At 37.8% G+C, this 7500-nt stretch overlaps 1 protein-coding gene across 5 annotated transcripts in view; it reads right to left on the reverse strand.

Annotated features, from left to right (window-relative positions):
• The window catches only part of LOC137615474 (uncharacterized), a 163500-nt gene that overhangs the window by 94907 nt on the left and 61093 nt on the right, over window positions 1-7500 (reverse strand). The window lies entirely within an intron of this gene.

The following is a 7500-nucleotide window of genomic DNA, read 5'->3' on the forward strand; positions in this document are numbered from 1 at the left end:
CTAATAACAATATTGGTAGTTAAATGGTAGGACAGGATTAGAAATGAAACTATAAGAGAGATTTCTCGAGTGCCATATGTGGATGAGATCATGGTAAGGGATAGATGGAGATGGTTTGGGCATGCTCTTCACACTCCCCAAGAGAGATTAGTTTACCAAACATTCAACTCGTCTCCACAATGCACTAGAAGAGTTGGAAGATCCAGGCCTACATGGCTGAGGACTATGAAGCGTATAGTAGAAGATGAATGGGGAAGTATTGAATTAAAAGCTTAAGATAGAGACTGTCCATCAAACATTCAACTGGGCTCCACAAGGCACTTAGAAGAGTTGGAAGACCCAGACCTACATGGCTGAGGACTATGAAGCGTATAGTAGAAGATGAATGGGGAAGTATTGAATTAAAAGCTTAAGATAGAGACTGGCGAAATCTAACCGAGGCAATTTGAGTCAATGGGCGTAGATGATGATGATGATGATGAATAACAATAATGTCAAAATGACACACACATTTTAAAATGCCAAGATGTAATTTTTGGTATTAATTGTTCTAATAACAATAAAGTGAGCTGCGAAATAGGAAGGCTAGCCCAAGGCTGGTGAACACAATAAACATGAACAGGAATACCTGATTTGTTCTGCTGAAACCTAGCGTCAAACAAAGCAAGGTGAAGTGATTTCACATTCAATAAGAGAGAAAGACCAGAGAGGCACTCAGTAAAGCGCAGACCTCTTCCACGATAGCTTATTTCTCGACCTTTTGCTCGACCTTGACCTTTGACCTAGGATTTTCAAAACTGAATCACTTCCACGCCTCAACATAACAATTAATCACTGAAAGTTTCACTACTCTATGAGTTAAATTGTGACCGGGAAGTTGTTCACACACAAATGACCTTTTGCTCGGCCCTGACCTTGACCTTTGACCTAGGATTTTCAAGATTGAAACACTTCCACGTCTCAACATAACAATTAATCCCTGAAAGTTTCACTAATCTATGAGCAAAATTGTGTCTAGGGAATTGTTCACATACAAATGACCTTTTGCTCGACCTTGACCTTTGACCTAGGACTTTCAAAATCTAACCATATCCACGTCTCAACATAAGAATTAATCCCTGATGTTTCACTACTCTATGAGTAAGATTGAGGTCAGGAAGTTGTTCACACACAAATTACCTTTTACTCGACCTTGACCTTGACCTTTGACCTCAGATTTTCAAAATGGAATCACTTCCACGTCTCAACATAACAAATAATCCCTGAAAGTTTCACTACTCTATGAGGTAAATTATGTCCAGGAAGTTGTTCATAAACAAACAGACAAACAATTGTGAAAACAACCTCCTCGCAACTTCGTTGGCGGAGGTAAAAACTTCTAAACAGATTGGAAATTATATAACTTGTCCTTTATCTTCTATCTTCCTTAATAACTAAATAAAAACTCCTCAGGGAAAATATGTAAAGTATATCATATTGAATTCAATTAATCTCAAGTACTGTTGACGCGAAGTTAATTTCCATATTAATTTATTTCAATAAATGTCTAAAAGATCCTGATTATTTGTTTGCCTCTGGTATGATATTCTTTATAAAAAAAAAATCATGTTCATTTTAAAAATTTCAACTAAAAAGGACCTACCACAATAGTCGTATTAGTAGAACTTCAAAAGTTCAAAGCTGCAGCAAATGTTTTTATGTTGAACAGGCTGACATAAGTCTTTTTATAGTTTATATTTGACATATCTGTTTTTGACGTTGTTACTGTTTTTAGCATGATTTATTGTTAATTTGTTCTCATCATTTATTTATTTCCTTATTTCCTTTCCTCACTGAGCTATTTTTCCCTGGTGGATCTCTTGGGCTTATAACATCTTGCTTTTCCAACTAGCGTTGTAGCTTGGCTAATAATAATATAATAATAATAATAATAATAATAATAATAATAATAAAATTCTCATACATTACAAACTACAAGATGTTTAAATGTTTGCAGGTGATATAACATTCTTTATAAAAAAAAAATCATGTTCATCCTAAAAATTTCATCTAAAAAAGGACCTACTTTCCTCTTGGTAAGGGTAGAAGAGACTCTTTAGCTATGGTAAGCAGCTCTTCTAGGAGAAGGACACTCCAAAATCAAACTATTGTTCTCTAGTCTTGGGTAGTGTCATAGCCACTGTCTTGGGTTAGAGTTCTCTTGCTTGAGGGTACACTCGGGCACACTATTCTATCTAATTTCTCTTCCTCTTATTTCTTTTTTTTAGTTTTTATAGTTTATTTATGTAAGATCTATTTTAATTGTGTTACTCTTTCTAAAATATCTGATCTTAATTGGTCATTATTTCTCTTGTAGTGTGTTTATATCCTTATTTCCTTTCCTCGCTGGGGTATTTTTCCCTGTTGGAGCCCTTAGGTTTATAGCATCCTGCTTTTCCAACTAGGGCTGTAGCTAAGCTTGTAATAATAATAATAATAATAATAATAATAATAATACATTTCAAACATATAATACAGCTAAACAAAGAAGATCCTTTATAAATTCCTTGAGGATCATCTTGGAACAAAGAAACGTCTTCAAAGATAGAGAAAGCATCCACTTCTGCGTGACTGTGGCAAACAACTCCAATGATCGGATGGAGTATTAGATTTAAAAAAAAAAAAAAAAAAAAAAAACACACACACACACACACAAACAAACAAGCTTTCAATTTCCAATGAGGTCTATTTCTTTGTTATCCTAACAACGAATTCACGTTTCTTTGTTGATTTACAAACAAATTTGAAGAGTTATATATATCACTGGATTACTGCTTGTTGTTCAAACTTGCAGACTGGATCACTATAATCGAAATACGAACGATGTCCATCCCTCTTTTGACTTGAATAATGAGTTTTATTTTATGAATATAAGCCTTACAAACAATCAAACGTTTAAAAGTGGTTGATTGATTGATTGATTGATTGATTGATTTAAAGTTTTCAGGCATCCTGACATCTGAGGTCATCGACGCCGGTTAAAAGTGGTTGATGGCCGCTCATGAATGGCAGGGGAAAGGGACAGTGACATTGCCCTAGCAAGGAGAACAATGCCCTAGAGATTGACCATATATAACATACGATTAGCTCCCAAGCTAGGACCAAGGAGGGCCAGGCAATGGCTGTGGACAATACCCAATGGACTGACCATATAAACATACGATTAGCTCCCAAGCTAGGACTAAGGAGGGCCAGGCAATTAGCTGTAGACAATGCCCTATGGACTGACCATATATACATACGATCAGCACCCAAGCTAGGACCAAGGAGGTCCAGGCAATAGCTGCTGGAGACTCAGCAGATAGACCTATAGACTCCCCTAAACACCCTATCCTTAGCTTACAAGGATGGTGAGGTTGCAGCGACCAAAGAAACTAACGAGTTTGAACGGGACTCGAACTCCAACCTATAGGCTCACACAAACACCCCATCCTTAGCTCACAAGGATGGTGAGGTTGCATCGACCAAAGAAATTAACGAGTTTGAACGGGACTCGAACTCCAGTCTGGCGATCACCAGTCAGGGATGTTAACACATAGGCCACCACAATTCGAGAGTTCTGACAGCAACGTAAGTAGATTATGCTTTGTCCTAATACGCAATTAGTAATCACAGCTGAAATAGAATGTAATTAACCAGTTCAAGTTACAGCAAAAGGCCGTGAAAAATTACCAAATTTATCAAGTTTTATACAGCTGAACATTTACAGTCTATTATATACTATAGTCAATTCTTTTTAGCGAGGCAGATTTTCACCGACTCGCAGGGGTGCCCTTTTAGCTCGGAAATATTTCCTGCTCGCTGATTGGTTGGACAAGATCATTCTAACCAATCAGGTAGTAAGAAACTTTTTCCAAGCTTAAAGGGCACCGCTGCGAGTCGGTGCAAATGCGCCTCATTGAAAAAAATTGCGTATATGTATTTTATACTTACCTCAATGTAAGGTGGTCTAGAACAGTATATTAAAATGAATATTGAGACAAACCTAGAAAAATAAATGTTCTTGACTTGTTCTTCTCTTTAAAAGAACTAAAATGAAAATGCGAATTTAAGCATAAATAACCGATGAACATTTAAAAATTCATGTCCAAAACCCGAAATGAAAACAATGGTTTTTATGAAACAATAAATAAAAACACTCCCTCCAACATAAATGATGGACATACCAAATTCACATCCAACATCCTTGAGAGAGAGAGAGAGAGAGAGAGAGAGAGAGAGAGAGAGAGAGCCACATCCAACATCTTGAGGGAGAGAGAGAGATAAATCACATACAACATCCTTGACACAGAGAGAGAGAGAGAGAGAGAGAAAGATGAAAAGCCAATCCAACATCTTCAGAGAGAGAGAGAGAGAGAGAGAGAGAGATAACAAGCCACATCCAACATCTGAGAGAGAGAGAGAGAGAGAGAGAGAGAGAGAGAGAGAGAGAGAGAGAGCCACATCCAACATCTTGAGGGAGAGAAAGAGAGAGAGAGATAAAAAGCCCCATCCAACATCTTCAGGGAGAGAGAGAGAGAGAACGAATCATGCACAAGACTGAATAACTGAAAAGAAGCACAGCCGAGTGGCAAGACGAAACTGCATTGGCTCCCGGTAGGTCAATGCATTCAGCTGCAACCGATGCTGAGATGCCTTATTCAGCAACGCCGCACTAGGAGGACATTGCGTCCCTACGCATTCGTGCATTTCTTCAGGGTGGCGGAATATGTGTCAGGTGGATTCGTCATACTGACCTTCAGGAGAGGGAGGGCGTCTCTGATTTGCGCGGTTGGAAATAAATAATTGGTTAGAGGCTGAAGATAGGCTTAAAGAGTTAGCTATGTCTTGGTTAGGATTTGGCTATATATGTGAGGCTATGTTTTGGTTAGAATGTGGATGCAGGGATATGTCTTAGGATTTGGCTACAAGTATGTCTATGTATTGGTTAGAATTTGGCTACGAGTATGGCTGTGTAGATTAAAGATATTAACGTGTGAATATCGCAGTGACTGTTGCGTAAATTTTTCTCTAAGGCTAACCCCTGGTAAAGGAAAGGGCCGAAAGTTGAAAAAAAAAACAAATATATATACACACACACGCACACACACACATATATATATATATATATATATAATATCTATATATATATATATATATATATATATACACACACACATATATATATATATATATATATATAATATATTTATATACTGTATATATAATTACATCCCTCACAAACCAGTGTCCTACATCAAAAAAATCATACACCAAACTCCCTGCTTCCTAAACAACATTCTCTCTCTCTCTCTCTCTCTCTCTCTCTCTCTCTCTCTCTCTCTCTCTCTCTCTCAACATCACTCGTAAGCTCTAAGCGACAATGCGAGCCAATGAATCAATGTTTTCAAACAGAATCAAGGCTTAGGTTCCACAACAAAGGAAATGAGTCTAGCGACGGTTAATAATGACTAAAGTGGAGATGACAATTCACAGAGGGAGTCAGGGTTGCCAGGTTGGCCTTTTCCAGGCTAAAAACTACTAATTTGGCCTTTTATAGCTGCAGTTGATCAGAAATTGGCCTTTTCTCACTTGGAAAACCTGGCAACCCTGGAGGAAGTTGGCGCAGCAATACTCCAACGGTTACAATTCAGGGTTGCCAAGTTTTCTAAATGAGAAAAGGCCAACTTTTAAACAACGGAAGCTTTAAAAGGGCAAAATAGAAGTTTTTAGCCTGAAAAAAGGCCAACATGGCAACCCTGACTCCCTCTGTGAAGATTTGATACATTTTTTGTTATTTTGCCAGGAATATAGAAAAGAAAGGAATGAAGTAATTGAGCTACAACAACCATACGAGGAAGACTTAAAGAAGATAGTAGGATTATTTTTATTTAGTGAAACAAATATAGAAAAGAAAAAAGTATTAAACCTGATGTGGAAGAAAAGACAAAACAGTACAAGAAGATAAACTTTGGAGGCGCCGTTGTAAAGGCTATGCCTCACCCCAGAACCTGAACCTAAGGCCAAACCATTAGTGGAAGGACAAAAATATATCATTTATGGCCAACTTCAAAAAAGGACAAATTGAGATATTTGGCACGACAAAAGGACACAATTGAGGGGTTTGGCCTGAAAAGGGCCAAATGGCAACTCTGTTTCTGATTCAGCCGTGATGTTTGCTTGTTCGATGTTTCTCTTTGGTCGAAATAAAGGGCTTTGTTGTGGCCTTATTGGTAACGTCTCTGCCTGGTGATGGCCAGACTGGGGTTCAAACTCGTTAGTCCCTTTAGTGTCTGCAACCATTCATCCTTGTGAGCTTTTTTTATAGTTTATATAGAAAATATTTATTTCAATGTTGTTACTGTTCTTAAAATATTTTATTTTTCCTAGTTTCCTTTCCTCACTGGGCTATTTTCCCTGTCGGCGCCTCTGGGCTTGTAGCATCCTGCTTGACTAACTAGGGTTGTAGCTCAGCAAGTAATAATAATAATAATAATATTAATAAGGATGGGGGTTTGGGAGAGCCTATAGCAGCCATTACCCGGCCTTACCTGGTCCTAGCTTGGGTGGAGAGGGGGTTTGGACGCTGATTATATGTATATATGATCAGTCTCCAGGGCATTGTCCTGCTTGAAATGGCAATGTCACTGTCCCTTGCCTCTGCTATTCATGAGAGGCCTTTAAACCTTTAAACCCACCTGAAGCCATTTGGGCTTATAACACAAAGATTATAATTATTGTTGGAATGAAAAGATTATCGAAACCAAATGTAAATATAAGAAAGATGGACAGAGATTAATGCTCAGGGTCCACACCAGGCCCGTGGAAACTCTTCTATATTGCATGAATGCACAAGCCCCCGTACCATGCAATCTCAAACAACAACAACAACAGGTTGGTTCTGCATTGTCCTTATTGCATGAATGCTCAAACCATGATACCATGCAATCTCAAACAACAACAACAACAACAATAACAACAACTACAACAACAACAACAACAGGTTGGTTCTGTATTGTCCTTATTGCATGAATGCACAAACCATGGTACCATGCAATCTCAAACAACAACAGGTTGGTTCTGCATTGTCCTTATTGCATGAATGCACAAACCATGGTACCATGTAATCCCCAACAACAACAACAACAACAGGTTGGGTCTGCATTGTCCTTATTGCATAAATGCACAAACCATGGTACCATGCAATCCCAAACAACAACAACAACAACAACAAAAGGTTACTTTGCATTTGGCTACATGCTACTAATTACTGAAACTGATTAGTTGGCAAGTTGCAAATCGCACGTTCTGCACAAGACAGCAAAATTAGCAAGACCTAAGCTGGTTAATTTCACTATTCAAACAACCTCGTAACCTGAATATTATTATGGCAAACTAAAGCTGACACTTTCAAAAACTATGATGTTTGATTATAAACATCATCATTATTATTATTATTATTATTATTATTATTATTATTAT

Source organism: Palaemon carinicauda, chromosome 21, assembly GCF_036898095.1.
Source record: "Palaemon carinicauda isolate YSFRI2023 chromosome 21, ASM3689809v2, whole genome shotgun sequence".
NCBI classification, from domain to species: domain Eukaryota; kingdom Metazoa; phylum Arthropoda; class Malacostraca; order Decapoda; family Palaemonidae; genus Palaemon; species Palaemon carinicauda.